At 42.2% G+C, this 24,439-nt stretch overlaps 1 protein-coding gene across 1 annotated transcript in view; it reads left to right on the plus strand.

Annotated features, from left to right (window-relative positions):
* The first annotated feature begins 18,833 nt into the window (after window positions 1-18,833).
* DLC1 (DLC1 Rho GTPase activating protein) overlaps window positions 18,834-24,439 on the plus strand; it is a 459,196-nt gene continuing 453,590 nt past the window's right edge. The window contains exon 1 of the mRNA XM_075565991.1: window positions 18,834-19,010. The gene's annotated coding sequence lies outside the window, so the exon portion shown is untranslated. The remainder of the gene's footprint in view (window positions 19,011-24,439) is intronic.

Consider the following 24,439-nt stretch of genomic DNA (forward strand, 5'->3'; position numbering starts at 1 on the left):
TTGCATACGAGGAACATATATAATTATTTTTAATTCTAAATTATTGGGCTATCCTTCATTTAGCGTCTGTTTAAAATATATTCTACCATATTTGCTAAAGAAACACTTCCCCACACAGAAAAAAGTTTCACCCATCTATTTTTAACACAAGTGGGAAGCATGCTAATTTTCGCTCCGGGAAGCCCCAGGTTCCTGAGATACTTACAGGGGAAGTGCCACCGGTTCCTGCCATCACCACTGCATCTCCGCTTCCTACTGTGACAAGGGGGATTTAAACAACCAGGAAATTTTGGCGACACATTCCCCAGTAAGTATCTTAGAACCAGGGCATGATCTAGGACACTTGGTTGTGACAGTTTTGCTACAACTATGTCGCTGCCGGCATTTAGTCGTCACAAACCTGTCTGTAGGGCCATCTCTCTGCTGGCCATTTGCCACCAAGTATTATATTGTATGTCTTTATTTATATAGCGCCATTAGTGTACATAGTGCTTCACGGTAGTAATACGCGTGACCATCATATAAATAACAAATAATACAAATAACAGATCATGGGAATAAGTGCTTCAGACATAAAAGTAACAATTTGGAAGAGGAATCCCTGCTCCGAAGAGCTTACAATCTAATTGGTAGGTAGGGAGAATGTACAGAGACAATAGGAAGGCATTCTGGTAAGTACACCTGCAGGGGGCCAAGCTTTATGTATCGTGTATAGTATTAGCCACTGTGCTACTCATATGCTTCTTTAAGCAAGTGGGTGGGTCTTAAAGGTGGATAGAGAGGGTGCTAGTCGGGTACTGAGGGGAAGGGCAAGTAAACCCCTAACCTTACCCCTTACCCTTAATCCTCCTAATCATAACCCCTAATACTAACCCCTAATACTGTTACCACCTACCCTAAAAACTTAACCTCTTGCCCTAAAACCCCTTACCCTAAGCACTTACCCTTTACCCTAAAACCTCTATCCTTACCCCCCTACCCTAACCACTAAAATCACTTAAGATAACGTCAAACAAAATAAAAAAAAGGAGGGCGCAAGTGATGCAAATGAATACTTAAGAAGGTGAAAAAAGATAAAATCAAATAGATATCACATGAATGTGTAGATCAAAGAACAGGATAAATTTCCTGGTATAAAGTTGAAGCCCAATTCAAGAGGATGTACAGTCTCTCCTCCGTCTCCTCGAAGTTCTCACCGGGTCGCTAGGAAACGCAAGGGGAAGCTGATGCCGAAGTATACCGCTACGCCGTCTCCCTGCTCAAGCGCCACTCCTCTGTGCACCGGACACAAAAGTGTCGCGCTCATTGCCGGGAAATAACTGATGTTGCGGCTGGCGTGCTGCTCTCTCCTTCCACTGGAACCGGATATGATGTCACTTCTGCTCGTATCAGGTTTGACGTTTCTGGGGAATCCCCTGGGCTATGCGCTGTGTCTATATGACAGCAACACAGACACAGACGTAAGATAACTTACCTTATTGGTGAAATGGCTGGCGACTGAGTGTGCAGCAGCAGAAGGCTCTCTCGGCGGCCAAACGCCAGCGCTGACGTGGGCATGGCAAGGCAACTGCGACCAAATGTCCAATTCCAGCATGGGCATACCCCAGAACTGAAATTATCATGGTTCAGCTCCAAAGATCCCATGATCTACACCTATGTTACAAAAAAAAAATATATATATATATATATATATATATATATATATATATATATATATATATATATATAATACTGAGTTAAGTTATGGTGAGTAAAAAAAGTGACAAAAACCCTACACAGCAAAGCAAATATGCAAATGTAAATACAACTGTATGCTCATCTGCATGTCTTAGGCAGGTCTGCAACCCCGCCTTTCCCCATTATCACCCTGCACACAGCACTTCCACTGCAGCAAGGGATTCTGGGAAATGACATGCAAATGAGCACACAGTGCCACTTTTTGCTTCAAAAACCATTTTTAACAAGGTTCCCTATAGGCTTAAGCTTGCTGCATGGTCACAGCTTTGAGCACAGGCAGGGTTAAGGTGCATACCCAGAAAACCACCCACAGACAGCTGTTTCGACCTTAATGGGTCTCATCAGTGTGGGGTTGATTAACCGGGTATGCAAAGAAGCTAAAGGATGGGCCAACCATAATACTGAGTAAAGTTATGGTGAGTAAAAAAAGTGACAAAAACCCTCCACAGCAAAGCAAATATATATATATATATATATATATATATATATATATATATATATATATATAAATATATGTATATATGTGTGTGTGTATATATGCAACAGGTAACTTTGTATTTGATCTGTAAAACTTGGCTAATAATGCTACAGTATATTGTTTGCTTGTTATATTAACCACTTAAACTTTATTTGTTATCTGTCCAATCTACAGTACATTGCTTTATTCCTGTTTTGCCATTTCTTAAGAAGAAAATACTGTACATTCCGCTTAAATCTGAATATTAAGCTACTTGGATTGTTCCATCCTGTCCCACAAAGAAGACAGTGTGAATTTGATAATAACTAGAGATATCTTGTATTATATTTTTTTACAATCCAATTTATATTATGTGCCAAATAGTAAAATATATTGCCTAAAAGTAAGATTATTTATATTCCAAATTGAATAATGCCAAACAGCATGGAACATATCGTACTGCCTATAATGCTTAAAGCAACAATCCCGCCAACTCATTTATAAAAAAACTATTTTTCATGTTGATTTATTATTATTTTTCAGAATCCCAACCAAGGGTTCTCTGGAGCTTAACCATGCTGTTTTTAATTATGTGATAATTCTGTGAAATTCCTTGTTTGTAGAGATACTTACATGTTAGTTGTTGGTGTTTCAGCTCAAAATGGCGGTCACATCCCACAGACGCCATCATGCACCAATAGGAAAACACAATGGATTATGTTGCTGCTTCCTATTGGATAACTGCAGAGGCCATCTTTGAAAATCCAGGAAGTAAACCGATTACTAAAATGGTAAGTATCTCCATTCCCAGAGCAGTGTGGTTCAGCTCATGATGACCTCTGTTACAAATTCTGTTAAAATAAATAAAATATGGGTGAAATTCCTGCTTTAAATCTTGTATTTTTCTATGCATTAAAATTGTATATTACCATAATAATTAAAAAATACCAAAAGGTGACATTTCAAAAAAACTAGTGTAGCATGGCTGGTCCAGATTGCCTCTCTGCCTCCTGTTACGTTAGTCCTTTGTAGCTACAGCCTTTGACAGGTTATCCTAGGGCTTTGCCCCCCTCATGCTGACTTTCTGAATGGCGCCACAAGGGTCTGTTTACAGCCAATAGTGGTACTGACCTTGTGCCCTCCCCTTCTGGTGCATCAGAGAGGGAGCACTACATTATAGGAGTTCTCTTCCACCCCTACTAAGGAGAGGAGGTGTGTGCTGCTCCTCCCTGCTGGGAGTGAGACATGCAGTCAGTCCCTCATGGGCTGACTGAGCAAGAGAGATTATAGGCCTCAAGTCTACTAGACAGCCAAGGCACCATCCAGAGGTCTTGGGACCCAGATCAATCCTCATGCATACGCTGTACTGCTAGCAGTGGCTACTACAATAAATCATCCCTTTTTATATACCCCTGCCTGAGCTCTCAGTCTATTGGGTAGGGGTATGGATGGAATCTGCCCTAGTGGGGGACTGACTCTGGAAATCCTGGAACACACTGGAGCTTGAGGCGCTGACACCCTGAGTGAACCTTGAAGATCTACAAAAGCCTGTCCTGTTCCCCACACCATCGCGGATCACTCAGTTCTACTGGGCCCTCACAGGTATGCACTACAAACAGCAGTAACCAGTAGCAAATCTTCCAGAGAGGGGGTGGAAACTGTGTTACACTATTAAAGTATTTCACAGTTGACAAATTCTAAACATTAAAAAGGTAAATGCCTGAATATAGCAACAAAAATTCTCAGACAGGTCACATGGTTTAGGGTACAGTTCTATAATCTACTAAAATAAGGGAGCATGTTTCCATCTCTGACCTACTGCACAAGAAGTGAAACCATGTACTGTAATCAGACTTGGAAAGAACCAGCTGGTTAGTTCAGGAAAGGTGTTGCTTAAAGGAAAAGGTGTTACACATTGAGATATGCTGTTGAGGTTACATTAGAGATTGTAATACCTTTAAAAAGTGAAATTGTCATAATACTGTATGTTAACCTAGGTATAAAGAAACATAAGATAATAATAATAATAATAAATATGATAGATGCATTTGTTCGGGTTAACGAAGCTCTACAACAAGGGCTTATGAATGGAATGCATGGGAAAGGAAATGTTTTCCAGCACCAATAGTAAATACAGAAAAGGAATTTAAAAAATATTTATATTCTGATATAAAGTAAAATGAGGAAATTTGAAAAAGACAAAAATCATATAAAAGAGCAAGTATAAGTACAAGTAAGATTAAAATGCTAAGATGAGCCAAATAGTCTTTATATGAAATTTTATTTCTAATGTTTTTACTTTAGTAACAGGGTAGATGTTTCTTCATAGAACGCCAAATAGAAACAAATGTTAATGTGCTGACTTCAGAAATAATATACAGAACACTGCAGATATAGATATAGGGCCTCATGCAGTAAGCGCAGATAAGGCTTTTTCGGCATTTTTTCGCCATTTTTTGCCCTCCGGATTCAGTAAGCGCCGATAAGTGGGAATTATCGGCAACTTTTCATCCCGAAAAAAATTTATCGGCATCCGGCTGCCGATAAGCCACTTATCGGCACTTTTTGAACCCGGCTGAATTCAGGAAGCCCCGATCAGCTTTTCGGTGCTGATCGGCACTCCAGAATGGAGAGTTTATCGGGAATTCCTCCCGCCAACTAAAGTTGGCAAGTTAGTGGAGGAGAAGCCTCGACACGGGCGACACTTAGAAAAAATCAGGCCTGTGACTGATGCCGGGGGACTCCGGAGCTGATACCCGCACCGGAGGCCCCTGGCATGCGTCCGAGGCAGGAAAAAGGCATGTAAAGCCCACTTCATTACCTTAGGGCGGCTAAACCCACCGTGCCAGGTTTATTGTGGGTAGCGGGGGTGGGTGAAGGGGGTGTTTGGCCCTGGGTGTGAGTTTAGGGCTTGCGGGGGTGTTGCGGGTGCACTTAACCCCTTCACGACCGTAGCAGTTAATACCGCTACGGTCATGAAGGGGTTAAGTCCTCCCGCTACCCACCCGCAAGCCCTAAACAACCACCGTTGGGGCTAATACCCCCTTCACCCACCCCCACTACCCACAATAAAAAATAATCACACACACCAGTCCCACAATAAATAAATAAATAAATATAAATAAATAAATATCTCTATATAAATAAATAAATAATTAAATATATATATATATATAACCCCAACAACCCCTAACATACACATATATGCACATCAATGATACTATAGGCCGGCGGGGGCCCTCGGGTGTTACCCGCAGGCCTGCACTACCAATTATGTGCCCCCCCAAATTAATGTCTAAACACATACATACTTATAAACAAATAACCACCCCCCTTAACACATACAGTATAGTAATGGCCACAATTACTATTATCCACAAAGGGATAATAGTGAATGTGCCCATTTTAAATACATAAACAGCAATAAATACATTAAATACATATAGTACTCACCACCCATGTACGGCTGCCACGATGAAGGCCATCCTCATCTTCATCCTGCCCATGGCCCCCTCTGCTTCTGTAAAACAGACACAAGAATGAAAACATCCAAAGTAATGTCCCCTAACCCCTTAATCACCATAGCGGTTATTAACCGCTACAGTCATTAAGGGGTTAACCCACCCTCACCCACCACTCGGGATGCCTACATACCCTCCCACACTAACCCCCCACCCCGTGAGGCCTAACTACCCTCACCCACTACCCACAAGGGAGGACTACCCACATACCCCCCCACCCCCAGTACCCACAATAAAAACAATACAGTGACACATAATAAACATCATTATATTTATTAAATACATTACCCACCACCTGTGCCCCCCCATAAATACAAGATTTATCCTTTTACATACAGGGTTCATAACGCAGCCCCACGCGAGTCCCCGGTGGGCTGGCGGGGCTCCTGACAGACCTACAGGGTACCAGCAGCCCTTTTCAAACAGGTTCTGGAGGCCTTCTGGTGGGTCCCGCCAGCACCATGACCCCAGGTGGTCTCCTTGGGTCACCGTGGGCCACAATTGGGTCCCCACGGTAGGCCCAAGGATGTCTGGGAGCCCCGGGTCAGCCCCACAGGTGTTTGCAGGGCCTCGAGTGGTTCCCACGGGGGTCTGGGGAACTCACGAGTGCTCACTATGGGTCCGTGGTGCCCCCACAGAAGTGGGACCACACATCTTCATCCCCGCACCTATGGGTCGGCGGTGCCCTCACAAATGTGAGGCCACCGCTTCATCCCCGCAGACTACGGGTCCGCGGTGCCCCCACAGATCTGAGGCCACCGCTTCATCCCCACATGTGTCACCTGTGGAACCACCAGCCTGATACCCGTGAGATACCCGAGTAGACCCGGAGGTGGTCTCCAGAGGTCCCACGCAGAAACACGGGTATATATATATATATATATATATATATATATATATATATATATATCTCTGTATATATATGTATATATATATGTACAAATTCATGGGTGAAGGGTGGGTATCGGGCCAGTGTGGCTTAACCCCTTAATTACCTTTGCGGTTATTATCCGATAAGGTGTTTAAGGGGTTAATTGATATCTGAATGTAATTGCAATGTATTGGCTTTGTTTTTGCTATGTATTTTGTGGGCAAGACAAGGATGTTGCTGGCGACGGAGACTTCTTATTGATGAGGTCAGTAGTACTTTATTTATTTGAATATGCTAGTTAATGTTTTTAATAATGGGCAAATAATCTATTATCCCTATCTGGATAATAGTTATTTTGCACATTATTGTACTGTAGGTGTTGGGGGGGGGCGTGTATGTATTGAATGTATAGGCCAGGTTTATTTGTTTTACATTCAGGGTTTGTTCCGTGTTTCTGCGTGGGACCTCTGGAGACCACCTGCGGGTCTCCTCGGGTATCTCACGGGTATCAGTCTGGTGGTTCCACGGGTGACACATGCGGGGATGAAGCAGTGGCCTCACATCTGTGGGGGCACCGCGGACCCATATTCTGCGGGGATGAAGCGGTGGCCTCACATCTGTGGGGGCACCACCGACCAATAGGTGCAGGGATGAAGATGTGTGGTCCCACTTCTGTGGGGGCACCGCGGACCCGTAGTGAGCACTCGTGAGTTCCCAAGACCCCGTGGGAACCACTCGAGGCCCCGCAGACACCTGTGGGTCTGACCCGGGGCTCCCAGACATCCTTGGCCCTAACGTGGGGACCCAATTGTGACCCACGGTGACCCAAGGAGACCACCTGGGGCCATGGTGCTGGCGGGACCCACCAGTAGGCCTCCAGAACCTGTTTGAAAAGGGCTGCTGGTACCCTGTAGGTCTGTCAGGTGCCCCGCCAGCCCACCGGGGACTCGCGTGGGGCTGCGTTATGAACCCTGTATGTAAAAGGATAAATCTTGTATTTATGGGGGGGCACAGGGGGTGGGTAATGTATTTAATAAATATAATGATGTTTATTGTGGGTCACTGTATTGTTTTTATTGTGGGTACTGGGGGTGGGGGGGTATGTGGGTAGGCCTCCCTTGTGGGTAGTGGGTGAGGGTGGTTAGGCCTCACGGGGTGGGGGGTTAGTGTGGGAAGGTATGTAGGCGTCCCGAGTGGTAGGTGAGGGTGGGTTAACCCCTTAATGACTGTAGCGGTTAATAACCGATATGGTGATTAAGGGGTTAGGGGACATTACTTTGGATGTTTTCATTCTTGTGTCTGTTTTGCAGCAGCGGAGGGGGCCATGGGCAGGATGAAGAGGAGGATGGCCTTCATCGTGGCAGCCAGACATGGGTGGTGAGTACTATATGTATTTAATGTATGTATTGCTGTTTATGTATTTCAAATACACAGGGGGTGTATGTTGTTTATTGCTATGTTTATTGGGGGCAAATGTCCCCAATAAACATACTATTCTGCCTTAACCCCTTCATTTCCTTAGTGGCTATCCACTATGGTAATGAAGCAGCATTTATGTATTTTTAATAATATTGTGCGGAAGCAGGGGCTCCCCTGAGCTGAACCGCATTGATTTGTGGCTCAGGGACCCCCTGCTCACAGTACACTATTATTAAAAATACATTCATGCTGCTTCGTTACCGTAGCACATAGCCGCAAAGGTAAGGAAAGAGTGTTTATTGATATGTGTGTTTTACTGATAGTGTAGATGTGCAGAGGGTCTCCGGAGCTGAACCGCTTTGGTTTTAGGTCCGGGGACCCCCTGCTTCCCGAGATACAGGCCCCTTTAGGGGGTGCCGGTATCCCTCTGCTTTGTTTACATTCCGCGGTCACGTGATCGGGACCTTTAAATGCAGAGGGATACCGGCACCTCATAAAGGGGCCTGTATCTCGGGAAGCAGGGGGTCCCCGGACCTGAAACCAAAGCGGTTCAGCTCTGGAGACCCCCTGCACATGTACACTATCAGTAAAAGTTGTTTATAAATACTTTATTTTTTGCCGATGTTTGCGCTGAGAGAGCGGCTTGTCTCTCTCTGCTGCAAACATCTATCGGCAGAAAAGGTCTATCGGAAGGCTTATCGGGAGCCAGGCTGTATCGGCACAGGCTCATCGGCAGTTTTGCTTTCGCAGTGATTCGGCAGGGATCGGCATGGATTCGGCCCTTACTGAATACCGCGAGGGCAAATCGCCAAAAAAAACCCTATCCGCCACCCTTCACGAAAATATTTTATCTGGGCTTACTGCATGGAGCCCATAGTCTTGGTTTTGTTTTGCCGCGACGGCTTCATTGCAGTGACGACTTTCTCCAGGTTTGGCATTTGGCCACAGTCCTGCTTCTCAGGCTAAGGCTACGGCCCCAGTACTCTCTGCTGCACGCGTGCCTGGCGGCGCGTGCACAGATTACAGCCGCGATCTGCGGTCTGGGATGCAAGAGGGGTGCGCTCATGGCAGGGCATATCTGCCCTTCCATTGGCTGTCCGCTGAGCACGTGACCATGTTGCGGCACGGGAAGACAAAATAATTGTCTTCCCTGCCAGCATACGCATCACAGCGCTTTGCGCGTCCACACACACGGCCACTGGGGCCTGCCCCAGAGAGGGCTGTGCTGTGGTGTGTGGCGTGCACACAGCAGCACGCGCCGCAGCAGCCACTGGGGACCCAGCCTAACCGGGATCACAGAGAAAGTTAATTAGGCTGCATCTGTACTCTGAAATCTGGCTGAAAAATAAATACTGAACGTGGAAGAAGTTGACAAACAAGGGTGCAATGGTACATAAAGATATAGCAGACATTACTGCACTCGCCGACGTGTAACTGCGGGACATAAACAATGTGGAAGCGGAGGGAGCCGCCATTGTCTTTAATCAAACATAAGTGAAAAGGGGGTGCTATATGGGGGTGCTATAACGTTTGCTACATCTATATCTTGTTTTTATTTCAGTGTAAATTGCAATCCGGGCAGTCAGCCAATGTAGTGATTTCAGAATGAAATACGGGCGGATTTAGATAATATATGTATTGTATTGTATGTCTTTATTTATATAGCGCCATTAATGTACATAGCACTTCACAGTAGTAATACTTGTGGTAATCAAATAATTAACAGATAATATAAATAACAGGTCATGGGAATAAGTGCTTCAGACATAAAAGTAACATTATGGAAGAGGAGTCCCTGCCCCGAGGAGCTTACAGTCTAATTGTTAGGTAGGGAGAACATACAGAGACAGTAGGAGGGAGTTCTGGTAAGTGCGTATATGTATATATATATATATATATGTATGTTTCCCACTAAACGTTTATTAGCATTAATAGTTCTAAACAGGATATAAAAATGGGCAGCGGTAAAATTGCAAACGTTGGCAGCAATTTGTCGACAACATTAATGACAGATTTCCCTATGATTTTTTTGTTCCCTATTAAGACTACAGTAGGTACATTATCACATTTTTAGCTGTTACAGAGGGACAATGGCTAAAATGAAGGAGGTGTGAGACTGGCAAATATTGGACTTTTCTCTACTCATGAAAAATGTACAATTGTTTAATTTGTTCAATTTGTGGCAAGAACCAAATCATGTCAAATCTCACAAACCAACCACTTTTGTCCCGAAAACTGCGTGAGTGCCTCTATTTCAGTATAGTGGCTCTTTAAACGGAATATTAATAATTTAGAGGTGAATATAAAGAACAATCTTAATCTTTATTAAATAAGCCAAAAGGGTGGAAAAGGCTCCAATCAATGGAAATTGCATCTGATAATGGCCCAAATGGTCGCTATGGACTTTCTTGAATAATTCCCTTAATTATGTAGGGATGTAAAACCAGAGCAGAGGGAAATTTCCCTGCAAATGGATTTCAATCATTTAGAATCATGAGCAGGTAAATTGTAGACAAGGTTTAGTATAGATACATGTGTGATTATAAACTCAATGGAACAGAATTAGGCTAATCTTTAATTTAGAAGAATATACACGTTTTTGTAGAAAAAAAAATGAACAATAGCCGAAAGTTACTATGACACATGCGAGAGACCTCCCAGAATGACATTCTGCAGAACCAGTACAATTACAGATATCTCCACAAAACAAGTGTCAACCTCGAAAAAGGCTACATGTTTAGGACCACTTAAATCTCGCTCCTATGCAATGGTAGTTGATGGACATACATTACACTGGAACCAAAAGACTATTTGACCAATACAATATCATATTGAACCAACGATTGAAAGAGGCAAACAGAGAATAGCGACATATCCACTGGGGACCTCCAACAGGACTGACATGCAACCCGAAGAAAGCATTCGCAATATAGGAAGCCAAAGTGAATACTCTGGACTAGGCCAAATAAAGTAGCCAAGACGTATGTTTTAACCCTTTGGAAGGCCCAGTGGCCATGAAATCATGCATTATGCATGCTTTCTTGGTCACTAAGGTAATCAAGCAGGGGTTAATAGAAATACTCTACCTTACTACCCATTGTATGGCATAGAGGCACAACCACAATGGCATACAAGGGTTAACCAGCCCCCTTAATCCCCCTTAGTGGCCTAATCTCCCTCCTACAGGGCACCTACCTCCATAGACCCTCCCCCCCACCCCCAGCCCCCAACAAACCTAACCTCCCCCCGCCCTCTACAGTACTGGCCATTAGTCCTACATCAACAACAAAAATATAATTACAAATATTGCGTGTGTGTGTATATGTATATGTATATGTATATATATACTGTTCAGGAAAAAGGGACAGTTTTCATTTTTCATCATATCTTCTATATTTCTTGCTCAATTCCCATGAAAATGTGCACAATTGTAGGTCTGTTATGTTAGTAGATTAACAATAAGAAGCACAATGTACAGTAGACAATCAACTAATAACTACATTGATGTCACTGTATTATGTCAACAAGTACCCCAGATACACTGTGGTAGGTTCATGTTTATTAAACGAAAATAGGATACTGAAGGAAAATTGAGGTAGAGGTCCCCCCAATTAACTAGTGCTACAGAGCATTATATCCACATATATGATGAATTGCTGCATCCGGATAATAAAATAAAAAGTGGAGCTGATATAAATTAACCCCTAGTTGGAACGTGGTCTGGCAAGACTGTGAAGGGTTGTCCGGGGGAAGTCCTGAGACCCACCCAGACCCCATGCATAAGTCCTGCAACTCAATAAACCAGTACACCGGGGGAAGCTCCAACTTTCAAAGTAGTTGCAAAGTACTCACATATGTCTTTGATTCATCCGGTTTCGTGTGCTCCACGCTGTATGAAGATACAAAGAGAAATCACCATCGCCGAGGAGGAGAGTGAGATAGAGGGCACGGCCGCGCAGCAAAAATGGCAAAGGCTGGACTGTGCTATAAAGTAACTTTATTAAAGCATGGGTTTTTAAAAAAACAAGAGAGGGGTGACACCCCCCAGCACCTCTTACGCGTTTCACCCGCTATGGGCTTTTTCAAAAAAAATTAAATGAAATGAAATTAAAAAGCCCATAGCAGGTGAAACGCGTAAGAGGTGCGGGGGTGTCACCCCTCCTCTTGTTTTTTAAAAACCCATGCTTTAATAAAGTTACTTTATAGCGCAGTCCAGCCTTTGCCATTTTTGCTGCGCGGCCGTGCCCGCTGTCTCACTCTCCTCCTCGGCGATGGTGATTTCTCCTTAAACGAAAATAGGAGGTTTTCCTTCATAGCTCGTAAATGTGTTAAACTGCTGTAATTAAATCTGAAACACTAATAAAACTATAAAGTTTGAGTGTGTTAAAATTTTCCTCATTCTACTGAAACGCATGCTCCATAACGAGAATGCCACTGTCTGAGTGCATAATCGATAATACATTGATCTAACTGCTCCCACTCCGGAACAATATGTTGTTTTATGAGTTAATTTTTCAGTCCTACTAGTGACTGTATCTAAAGCTTATTGATGAGTCCTTTAATAGGGTTTTGGCAATTGATCATGCGACCTTATTGACTACGTCAAAGGAAAATAAAATAGTCAAGTCCAAAACTAATGTTAGGCTTAGACAGGGAATTTATGATCAATCTGCCCCCAGGTTTGTTACAACGCTCTACGGTTTTGATTATAATGCTAATTTATTTGTGCCACACAACGTTTCGACCTAAATAGGTCTTTCTTAAGTGCCTAGTGTAAAGCCCGCAGACCTGGCCAGTCCCCAATACTGAGGTGGGTAAGGGTATAACACGCACCCACAGCAGTGAGGGCGTGCCCGGAGTGTGGTATGATGCGTTGCCGGTCCTGGTGAGAAAGGGTTAACTTGATACTTGCTGTGTCCGGGGTGCCAGAAGTCCGTGGGTAGAGATCCGAGAGCCATAGGTCAGGGGCAGGAGAGCAGCGTAGTAAGGTCCAAAGCCGAGTCCAGGGAGTAGCGAGGTACACAAAGTCAACGAGAGCCAAGATCAAATCCAAGGGTATCCAACGGGGGCAGGGACAGGAACTAGAGCAGTAATACAGAAGAGAGCCAGGCATAGACGACCGAACAAGCGAAGCCACAGAAGAACTATGCAGAGCGAGGAAGGAGAGGGCAGACTGGGGTTATATATGCAGGAGGACCAATGAGAGCAAGAGGTGGAGCGGAGGCCTGTCTGAGCAAGCCCAGGGATAGGTTCAGGTGCCCAGAATGGGAGTCAGCCAGGTGAGTGGTGGACATAGCCTGTAGCTGATGGGAGGCGGAGCCAGTGGTGCGGGAGGATGGCAAAGAGGATCGGGTGCGGGCGCGCCCTGTAAGGGTCCCGTGCGCGCGCCCCGGCCGCGTGTGGGAGGATGCGGCGTGTGCCGCGGAGGAGCGGCATGGCGTCCGACCGGAGGAGGTAAGGAGCCGACGGGGAGGGGATCTGGGACGAGCGGACGCACTTGGAGCCTGGGTGACAGGGACCCGCTGAGAGGCGCGTGTCCCCTGATCCCTTACACCTAGTCACTTAAGAAAGACCTATTTAGGTCGAAACGTTGTGTGGCACAAATAAATTAGCATTATAATCAAAACCGTAGAGCGTTGGATCCTTCTTTTCCTGAGTATTGCCCTGGAATTACTCTGCAGGTACTACTTGAACCAGCAGCACCGGTAGACTGTATGTATATATTTTTTTTCATTGTAGTGTGCAACATACAGTACTCCTTTATTCCCAGGTTTGTTACCACATTCAACCAATCACACAGAGCAATCCAGTCTATTCTAAATAATCACTGGAATATATTTTTATGTGATCCACAATTGGGACCAATATTAACAAAAAGGGTCCCAGTTTTATATAGGAAAGCCAGAACCTTAAGTGTTCCCTGGTCCCAGTACCCTTGGCTGCCTGGTTCTGCCTCGTCCGCTATTTTAACAAAAAAATGTGGCAATCATAAATGTGACAGAGGCCGCTGTATTACCTGTAAACATCTGTTCTGGCATCACATTTTACCTCACATATCAAAGGTGGCACATTTAAAGTTAAAACAAACATTAATTGCCTGAGTACCCATATTGTGTACATGTGTGCAACCAATATGTGTGTCGAACTATTAGACCAATGAGCACACGCTTTCTTTAACATAGGCGCAATGAGGAAGCCGCACCAATAGACAGGCAAAACGCGTAGAGCTGTACCGCCCACAACGTGACGCAGCTGTGGAAGAAGGTGCCCCTGTATCCCACGATCTACTGCAACGCTCGAACGGAAGTGACGACATAGTCCCACGACCGGAAGTGAAGCAGCGCCACCCGTGAACGGAGGTGGTGATCCAACTGGAGTTCCGGAGTCAGATGGTGTGGTGAGAGACGGCGTGGGTTCCTGTCCAGGCTGCGTCATTTAGCTTTTCAAGCTATAAATGCTGTTTTAAATTTGAGACACTGTAAGTGTGTATTTTACTACAGTAGGTTGTTTTATAAACGGTCATTGCCGCCAGATCTGTGCTATGTGTGTTTTTCTCCTTATCCCGCTGAGATGCTTTCCCTGCAGCTACGGTGACCAGTGATCTCTCCTCATCTGCCTATGTTGATCTCATTGCCTGAATACTTCTAACTTCTTGTGAGTAGGAATAACAGAGGGGCCAAGTTTAATAGGATATTTCCTAGCACTATATATACCACTGCACTTAGATTTTTATGTTTTTTCCCCCTATGCTCCCCCTGGATCGTGTGATACAAGTTCTACAATTTGGGGAAGAGTGAAAACAACCCCACCGGAGGGTAGAAGCAGGGGGGTATTACATTCAATTTATTGGTTTATTCACCTGTGAGTCATTATATTGCACTATTAATCACAGATTGTCACTTGATATTTAGGGCTTAGCACCTTGTACACTTTCCTTTGCAATGTGATAAACGGCAATAACGCACATCATTTTAACCTTGTTCATAATAAAGATCCCAGTTTATTAGCCATTATTGAACAAACATCGCCCCCCACATTAGGGGGTGATAGATTTAGGTTATTATGTAGAAGGGAAACTTTTTGGATCTATCAAATGGGCACATTGGCCCCTGGTGGATTCAATGAATGTCTGATACCAGTACGTTAGTATAGTATAGCTTTATCTGCCCACAATATGTATTGGCATTTTATTATTATTGTTCCACTCATACTGTATTTGAGTTTTTTTAGCATTTTTTAGTATTTTTAGTCTTTTAGTAGTTTATAGTAGTTTTGTACAGCACAATAATCAGCGCCTTTTAACTGTTTAATATGTAGCTAATTAAATATAGTAGTATTGTAATATCATCTAAATTTAGAGTTAGTATATTAATTTTAATTAAGTTTTAAGCTTATAGCATATCTTATGAATTTTATATGTATCAGATAATTATCTGATTGGTTCATGATGCTGGTTGGACCCTCCTTTTAACATGAGCTCATCCATAGCTTGTATAATAGTTGTTTATACGTATTTATTGTTATTATTTTACTTATAGTATGATGTACGTTTAAGGTTAGTATATTAATATAATTAGCAGAGCTGAGGTGCTCTCCTATTGGTGATTTAGTATTTAGATTCCCATTGGTAATTTAGTTGTTAGGCAGCCTTGATTGGTTGGTTTATTAATCACCTAGACATGTGAGAGGTACTTCAGACACTGCCGCCGATGCTACCCATATTTCATCTGATGAAGTCGCCTTGATCGACGAAACGCGTTAGGATTCTTCTCAAAACGGCATTACATCATCACGTAGCGACGCGATCGAGGCCGGATCGTGTCTAGGATTACTATTAAGGCTGTAAGCATTGAGCCCGTCATTCAACAGCACTGCGCTTCTACAACCCAGGCGTGTGAGCTGTTTGTCTGCAGAGCCGTGCAGCATCTCTTCCATGGAGGATTTCCTTCATTTTGGCTTCGATATATTCACAAATTGCTTGTAATAATTATATACATTCCCCCCCACCCCCCTTATTAAATTACTTTTTACGCTATGGGGTTGAGCTCTCTTCTTTTATCCCTATGTATATGAATATATATACGTATATATGTATGTATGTATATATATATATATATATATAATATATATATATATATATATATATATATATATATATATGTAGCCATGTGGTAAAAATGGTATACAGTTCTCTCTCATGCTGGCAGTAAGCCTGGTAAGTAAACAGGATTGCCAGCATCAATCATGGAGGTTTGCCCTCACACCCTGGTGAGGTGTCATATGTACATGAGGGGAGTGGTAACAGACCTTGTTTCCATTGTTAGTGACACAGGAGGTGGAGCCATTCCCTGGGTATATACGGCACAGCACTGCCCAAAATTAGTGTTCTACATGACTAGGTTCAGAGTTGAAGCTTAATGCGTCCACTAGTGTGTTAACTAGTGGTGCAGTTCTAGTTCAAGAGTCATCAGCAGTAAGGCTGGCTGGGCCTACACTGTGTCCAGGGACTTGGCACAGGTGGTGATCTCCCTGGGGGGGAGAGGTGATCCAACTCCATTGGGAGGACAGACCTTTTAAAGGGAAAGTACGGGACAAGATGAGCGGCTGAGCTGCCAGCTGCGAGGGGCAGTCTGCCCATACCATCATCAATAAAGATGCCCTGTTTCACGACAACCCCACTGTGTGAGTGGGAAGTTACTCCACAGCGGAAGGCACCACCAAGAAGGAGTTCCTCATCAGAACCATCTCCTTGCGGACGCAGAGATCCTGATGAGGTGGAGGCGCTGCACTCTATGTAGGTAGGACTCTAACACACTACCTCAGCTGCCTGTCTGGGTTGACATTCCCCATACACCATCATGTGGGAGACTCAGGAGTCCTGTTGCCAACAGGTGCACCACCAGACACGACCATGTAATGGGGACTGGTTAAACCACAGGGGCCAATGTGAGATTGGGTGGGTCAGTCAGGCTTAAAATCTGTTACATATATAAAAATAAATAAAAGGGACAGGCACTCCTATATGCCAAAAAGTGAAAATTATTGACTCATTGTTTCGCTCCCCACTGGGACCTTTCTCAAGAGCTCTTTGAAACCAAAAAGTTGGGTCAATAAATTTCACTTTTTTGCATATAGGAGTGCCTGATCCTTTTTTCCTTTTTTTCTGTATCACCCTCCCTTTACCTTTATTTTTTATTTTGTTTTGCTCTGTTTCTGATTTTATATATACACACACACACACACACACACACACACACATTAAAAATAAAACATTTAAAAGGTTAAAAATAACCAACCGATTGAGTGTGACTGGACCTTTCTAGACTCTTGCAAGGAGAGCCTACGTAGCCACAATGACACTCAATGGGTACAGCAAAAAACAATATTTGACTTACACCATCCTACTTGACGACCTCCATCTTCAGGGCAATGAGCACCCTGCACCCCATTCCCACCCAAAAGGGCCAAAGCTCAACCATTAAAAAAGCAGGTGTTCCAGAGAATTAATTAATATCTTATTTTTGTAAAGGCAGATGCGAGGTATATATTGCTTTGCAATATATCTGGCATCTTCTTTATATGGCTAATGCGAGGCAGCGTTACCTGCAGCTAGTATTAGCCATATGCAATTGAGGGCCCTAACAGATATTGTTTTTGCATAAAAGCTATTTAGGTAAAGTTTCCCTGATTTTTTGCTTTTTTTGAGCTTTGTGGATTTAAAAAAAAAAAAAATCATGATAAAGGGGATGTTCCAATAAGGGACATAATACCCTCTAGGGGAGCTGCAGAAGTGACACGGTGACTAGAGAATGTACAGTACCTTCTTAGTATATACTTTGTTTATGATATAGATATGTCAGGTCTGCAGTAAGACAAACAAGCATTGTAAGTTGTACCTGTTGTTGTATTATAAATAAAGCCCAATTAGAGCTAAGCCTGAGGTGTCTGAGCCTGCTGAGAAAAGAGGCATGTAAGAGGGAATACGGTTACTATTTACATATATATCCAAGATCAATAGTTTCAAGGAACTGCAAGTGAGATTTCCGCCCCAAGGGCAATACAATTGATACAGGGTCATTTATTGAGATTAGAGAACAACGCACGTGAAAGAATACTTTAAAGTAAAGGCAGGTAAAATTTACTATCCTTTGACAGTTTTCATTGTGACACATAATTCACAAATGTTGCACTATGGTTTTTGTTTGCCTTCATCTAGAGCAATATTAATATAATCTAGCAAAGATTGAATATGATGGGAATATATAAATATATATATATATATATATATATATATATATATTTTTGTTCTTGCTTTGTTTTTAAAAAAAAAACCTATTGTGTTGCTATGGGTTTTCTTTTCTTCATTAAACTGTGATAGTGCCAATTGGGTCACTATCGCACAGAAACTCATGGGCTCAATGAACATATAAGGCGAACCACAACCTTTCCCCTTTAATGCTGAAGTAACACTTTTTTTAAATTCCTCTAAGCCTGCATAGTGCCAGATGGAAGGAAAAAAAAAAAAGAGAGAGTACAGTATGTCACTAGAAAGCATTGCACTCAATCTTCTTAACCAAAATGAATAGCTTATCATTGATATTATCCTAGCAGCTAAAATATATCTATTTGTTTCTGTAATTAATGAATCAATATGGTCATTAAAGTCATGCGTGACATTTCATTTTCCTTACTCACATCTGAACATCTACGAAGCAGCCTGTCTGGATTTAATCAAAACCAAATGGGGATCCAAGTTCTCAGCCTAGACTAGAGAGAGAAAATAGGAAGTCATTCCACGCAGACAGAAGAGAGGGGGGGGGGGGGGGGAAGATAACGGATGACAGTTTTACCAAGTTTGCAGAGAAGGGAAGATTGTCCCACAAACTTGGTCAACACGTTACAAAACTGGAAAGATGTCAGCAAACATCTAATATGATCAGTATGAAGATTTTTGCTTGTGTTTATACTTTGTTGGATCAAGGTGACTGGAGGTCTCACTGGAGAGGTACAGTAGTATACTGATCTATCAAATGACTAGTAAAAGAACATTTATTTTTCCGTAATATGAAATATTCTGTATTTATTTACTCCTGAGAAATCAGTCTTTAACAATGTACTTTAAAACTTGCTTCACAGGAAAGTGTTGAACACAATATAGAACCCAGAAACTACATTAGTTTATTAGAACAGATTTATAGATTATTTCCCGGAGTATTACATGAAATTCTAATGTTAAACTAGAAATATTGCAGACAGGCTGGGAATCATTTTCTGTTGAAGCTGGTACAAACTCGTAGGCGTAAACACCGCAGTATACTAAATCAAAACCTCTGGAGTGAGCAGTGTAGATTTTTTTTTCTCCCTATTTTCTTTTAACAGTTTCCATTTTTAGTATGATTTTTTTCCATCGTGCAGCCTTTCTCTAGTACATGCATATTTCTCCAAAGGCAGGAAATACTTTCCAAGCAATCTGGGCCTGGTTGTTGAGGGCCCCTTTCACAAAACATCATGCCGAATTCAGAAGACAGAAGTCACTGAGAAAAGAGTTTGAGAGATTTCTGCTTAGTTCAAGCTCCCTCCAGCTGTAGAGGATGTTTTTTTTTTTTTAGAATCTCACGCAGATCGAAAGAAAGTGCTTACAATACACTAGTGCTCTTGGGAAACAAATGTGAGCTTGTCACAACAGGGACATTGAAATCTTCACACAGCTAATGAACGTGATTGTCTTGTGCTCTGACAATAGGTAAGAATCTTGCATTTCATTTTCTCAACTTTTGTGACCAATGGTTTTAAGGAAAGAAAAAGTCTGTAACTAATTTACAAGTAGTGGCAAAGTATGCGGAAACATTTCTCGCTTTTGAACCGTTACTGTAAAAACAAAGGCAGAGATTAATTACAGATGCCAATTACTTGATTTCACAATATCACCTGGTATATTGATATTCAAACAAAGTCATAGAAAATGTTTTTATACTAGTGGCGTTTTGCTTTCATTGGAAGATGATGACTGTGTTAATGTGGCTGTCTTCTTGCACTTTTGCCTAGCGAGTGAAGCGGTTTGTAGAGCTCTGATATGTTGTTCCCGTAGTGTTTTATGTAGCACAGGCCCCCGTTTGGCAGTTTTCTGGTTTTGTGATTATAGTGAGTACAGATGTATAATGAATAGAGCAGCAATACTATTTCGGAATAATTTTCTCTGCTTCATATATTTGCTAGATATTCCGCTGATATTGGAAATACAAATACAAACCTAAAATACAAATAAATATTTTAAAGCCACTTTTCCTACCAAAGTAAGCAGAAGTAAAAAGACGTGCACAGAAACTGTAAGTGTTCTGAATGCAAATTGGTGAGGTAGGCTGAAATTATTTGATGGATATACCATATCTTATTTGAATGTGGCTTAAAACCTTTTTCAAATAAGTTACTTTATTGATTTTATTTGTGAGCAGGTTATGCCTACAATGTTATTCACTTTTATGTATTTTGATAAATGTTTTCACTTGAATGGAGCACAAGTACTAATAATGTGTAGTAAATCTTACCTTAAGGGCCTTATCTTATATATATTCCAAATTAGTTGTTTTTATGTAAAATCCCCATTGAAGTCATGGCCAATTGCAGCCTAAAATGACCCAAAAGCTTACTTCAGATTACATAGAATTAACCCCTAAATGTGTGACATTTTTACACTAGTAAAGTAAAAGTCATTATTATACCTTCAATAAATGTCAAAATATGTTATAATCTTTACAAATACTTTAGTAATATATAGAAAATGTAATTGTAATTCTAAATAATTCTTATAGCCTCTATACTTGGTTCCAGTAACCATGAACATATGAGTCTCTTCAATGCTAACAACATGCAGAAAGTGTCATATAACATACTGTATAGGTATATGTGAAATGTGTGATATTAAATAGAAAGGATAATACCAATACAGGAGATGGTTCTAAAGGCAGATTTATCTATTTTCTAAACGTGATTACTCTCCTTGGCCTTTTTTCAATATGATATGAAGCCAATTCCCCATGCTGGAGAAGATTTTTGTCCCACACATTTAAATGAAGTTCACTGGGAAGTGACTTCACTGCATATTGTGTAGAAAGCTTTGTTCCTGAAACAATCTGTAATGCATCATTCTATCATGTCAACAGAGATAGTGACATACATTTAATTTCCTCATAACATTTCCCCCTTAATATTGATCTTCTATTATCCAATCACTACAGATGTAGCAATACTTACTGTTCCCGGTGCCATGGACCAGCATGCTGAAATCCTTGTTTCGTCTGCTGTCTGTCCACAGCCCCTAAAACAGTACGTTTTGTGGCCCAGGAGGAATAAAGGTTAATCATCCCAGGCCAGACAGTCTGTAATAGCTGCACACAGGAGTCCTAGAGAGAAAAACTCTCTCCATGTCGCCCCAAAGCAGTTCTTTCAGACTCCAGTCTATTCTGCCCCTCGATGACGTAGATGAACAAAAATGAGCCTCTACTTCATGAGGGGGAACACTAGAGGACCATATTCGGTCATCTACTGTACGTCATCAAGGACAAGACTTTAATTTCAGCTCCAGGGACCCCCTGATTCTGGAGATACAGACTCGGCCCGGCCACAATCCAGCCGTTGCGAACTTTTGTGGTCACGGGAACAGTAAGTCTTGCTACATCTGTATGTCCCCCTGACTTAATCATGTGCTCATTACCTGCCCAGTCATTTATGACATACAGTAAAGTAGTTGCATGGGTTTAGTCTACTCGTGTGATTCCAGCAGACGGCAGCCACTATACTTTTAAGATGGGCAAAGAAACGACTGAATGCTCTTCAGGGCCTCTTCTACTTTTCCTCACTCTTAACATATATAATCTTTAGCTTTTCTCTGGGTGACTCACTAAAGGTTACAATGGGGCCGAGTACTGCTTAGTAAATGTGTACCTTTATGTTTTATTGGTATCCATATAGATGTAGCTTGAGAAAGTTTCTTAAAAACTGTGGCCAGAAGCAGCCCTGCTCCGGACTTATTTAAACTCATTATTCAGCTTGTGGCCCTGAAATCAAGACTGTGTCCAAATAATCTTTTTGCGGCAGTGCCAAAGAGAGTTAGAAAGGCTATGTCTGCATGTAATAAAAATATTTTTCACAGATTTTGTGTGCTCTAAAATAGCCCTATTTAAAGAGGATGCACCACAAACCGAAAAGTGTAGTCTTGGCCCCTCCAATGTTTGCAAGGAGTTCTGTTTAGAAAAGGAACAACCTGAAAAAAATTATCTGCCTGTTTAGATCACATAGTACTGGGAAAAAGTGATATACTGTATAGGCACAAAACAACTAAACAGGTGATCACTGTGAATGTAGTGAAATGATAATAACACTTTAAATAAAGTCAAAAATAAGGTGCATTAATAATACTACACATAAACGTGAATAATAGTGATATACCAAATGATGGTGACACAAAAAATAATGAATTTTAATCCCCTGCTCAAACCCCCCTGGTAGGATTAGTCTTTACTTGTCCCAAATGTTGCAGTAGATTCACGGATTCCAGGGGGAGCATAAAGGAAAAACACACAAAAGCACAGAAAATCTAAGTGCAGGAGAATTGCAAGGTGGACAATTATCAGCTCCAAAACTTGTCTCGTATAGAGTGTCTACTTACAAACATCGGCTTCGTCAGGAGTGACGAAGTGACGAAGCCGACGTTATCACGTGGCAAAACGCATAGAGTGGGAGTCTTCTTGCTACACGGAGCAGTCTGGAGAGGAGCCATAGGCAGCTGGGTTACCACCGGAGTGTAACTGGATCTGACGTCAGACGCCCGGTCTTGCTGTGATGCGACGGAGCAGGGGCTGGAGACAGAGGTCTATCGGGAGCCACGGGATGGTGAGCTGGCTTGCTGACGGTCTCTCCTATACACTATTGAAGTGTGATATACCCGATGTTTATTGACACATTGTAAGTGCACATTTTATCATTTAGATTAAACATTTTATACCCGGTTGATCTGTGCTATGTAGCTTATTCCTCTATCTCTCTCTGCATTTGGGGTACATCATCTTGAGTACTGTGATCGCTTTTCTTTTGATGACTTTGAGATGATACCCACCATGGATTGACTGCCCAAGCCTCTCTATTGCTGTTGAAATTATTACAGTTTGTAAGTAGACACTCTAGACGAGCCAAGTTTTGGAGCTGATAATTGTCCACCTTGCAATTCTCCTGCACTTAGATTTTCTGTGCTTTTGTGTGTTTTTCTTTATGCTCCCCCTGGAATCCGTGAATCTACTGTTTAGATCACATATACACACACAACCGGGCAGGGAATACATTGGTAAAATAAATAGATACAGTATGTGCTTCTGATACCGTATTTTGATGTTAAATAAAATCTGGTTTTGTCTAAAATCCCTTGATTTTGGATTTGGATTATGGGGAAACCGTGAATTTGATGAACGTCATAATCTGGAGAATGTTTTCTTTCTTCCTCTGTAAGTATTTATTGCATTTGCAAACTACAAAAATGTGTTTGTCTATTTCAAGTGGTATCACTGTCTACCTAATGTTATATTGTATATAATCAGCAGATAAGAATGTTAAAAAAAAACTCAACTTGTATACAGTAAATTACTGGCAGAGAGCAAGGTCATATAGTGTTATCTCTCTGCCTCTCTAATTCACACATCCTAGACAGGTCTGCAACCCATATATATGTAACATGGTAAGTCCCTCCTACCTGTCACGTCAGTTCTAATTAGTCTGGGCAGTGATAGGTTAATCTGTGGGTTTTTGACCCCACTCTCATGCTGCTCTTGAGTGACAGAAGTGTGGTTGTGACTCATGGCCTGCATGCAGCCTATCTGGTATAGGTACAGACCATGAGCCCGCCCCTTCTGGTTCCTCATGAGAAGAAGTACCCAATTTAGTAAGTCCTGCTGTGGAGGAGGAAAAGAGCAATAGGGCTATGAGTCTCTCCCACCGCGGGAAGAGCGTGACCACCCCCAGTCCCTGGGGTTGGGAGAACATCTGATCCAACAGAAGAGACCCTGTATTCTCTGGGGTTATGCACCATCTAGATGTCTGGAGTCATCTAAGACCTATACCGCTGTAATGCCATCTATGCAGTGAATGCGCTAATAAAGCCTGTTCTAGTTTTACACCTGCCTGGATCTGAGTCAGTAGCAGAGTGGAAAAGAGATGTGCTTCAGGGGGAGACTGCCTCCATTTTAAACGGAACCCACTGAAGCTGGAGGCGCTGTACCAATGGTATCTCCCACTGGGGGGGAAACAGTGCTACATATATACACACATATATATTACAATCGTATTTCCTCGATTCTTAGACACCATCGATTTTAAGACGCATCCATAATTTCATTAAAAAAAATTGGGGAAAAAACCACTACATTATATGTGCAAATTTTAATTTTT

The sequence above is a fragment of the Ascaphus truei genome, chromosome 1, assembly GCF_040206685.1.
Source record: "Ascaphus truei isolate aAscTru1 chromosome 1, aAscTru1.hap1, whole genome shotgun sequence".
Classification (NCBI taxonomy): Eukaryota; Metazoa; Chordata; class Amphibia; order Anura; family Ascaphidae; genus Ascaphus; species Ascaphus truei.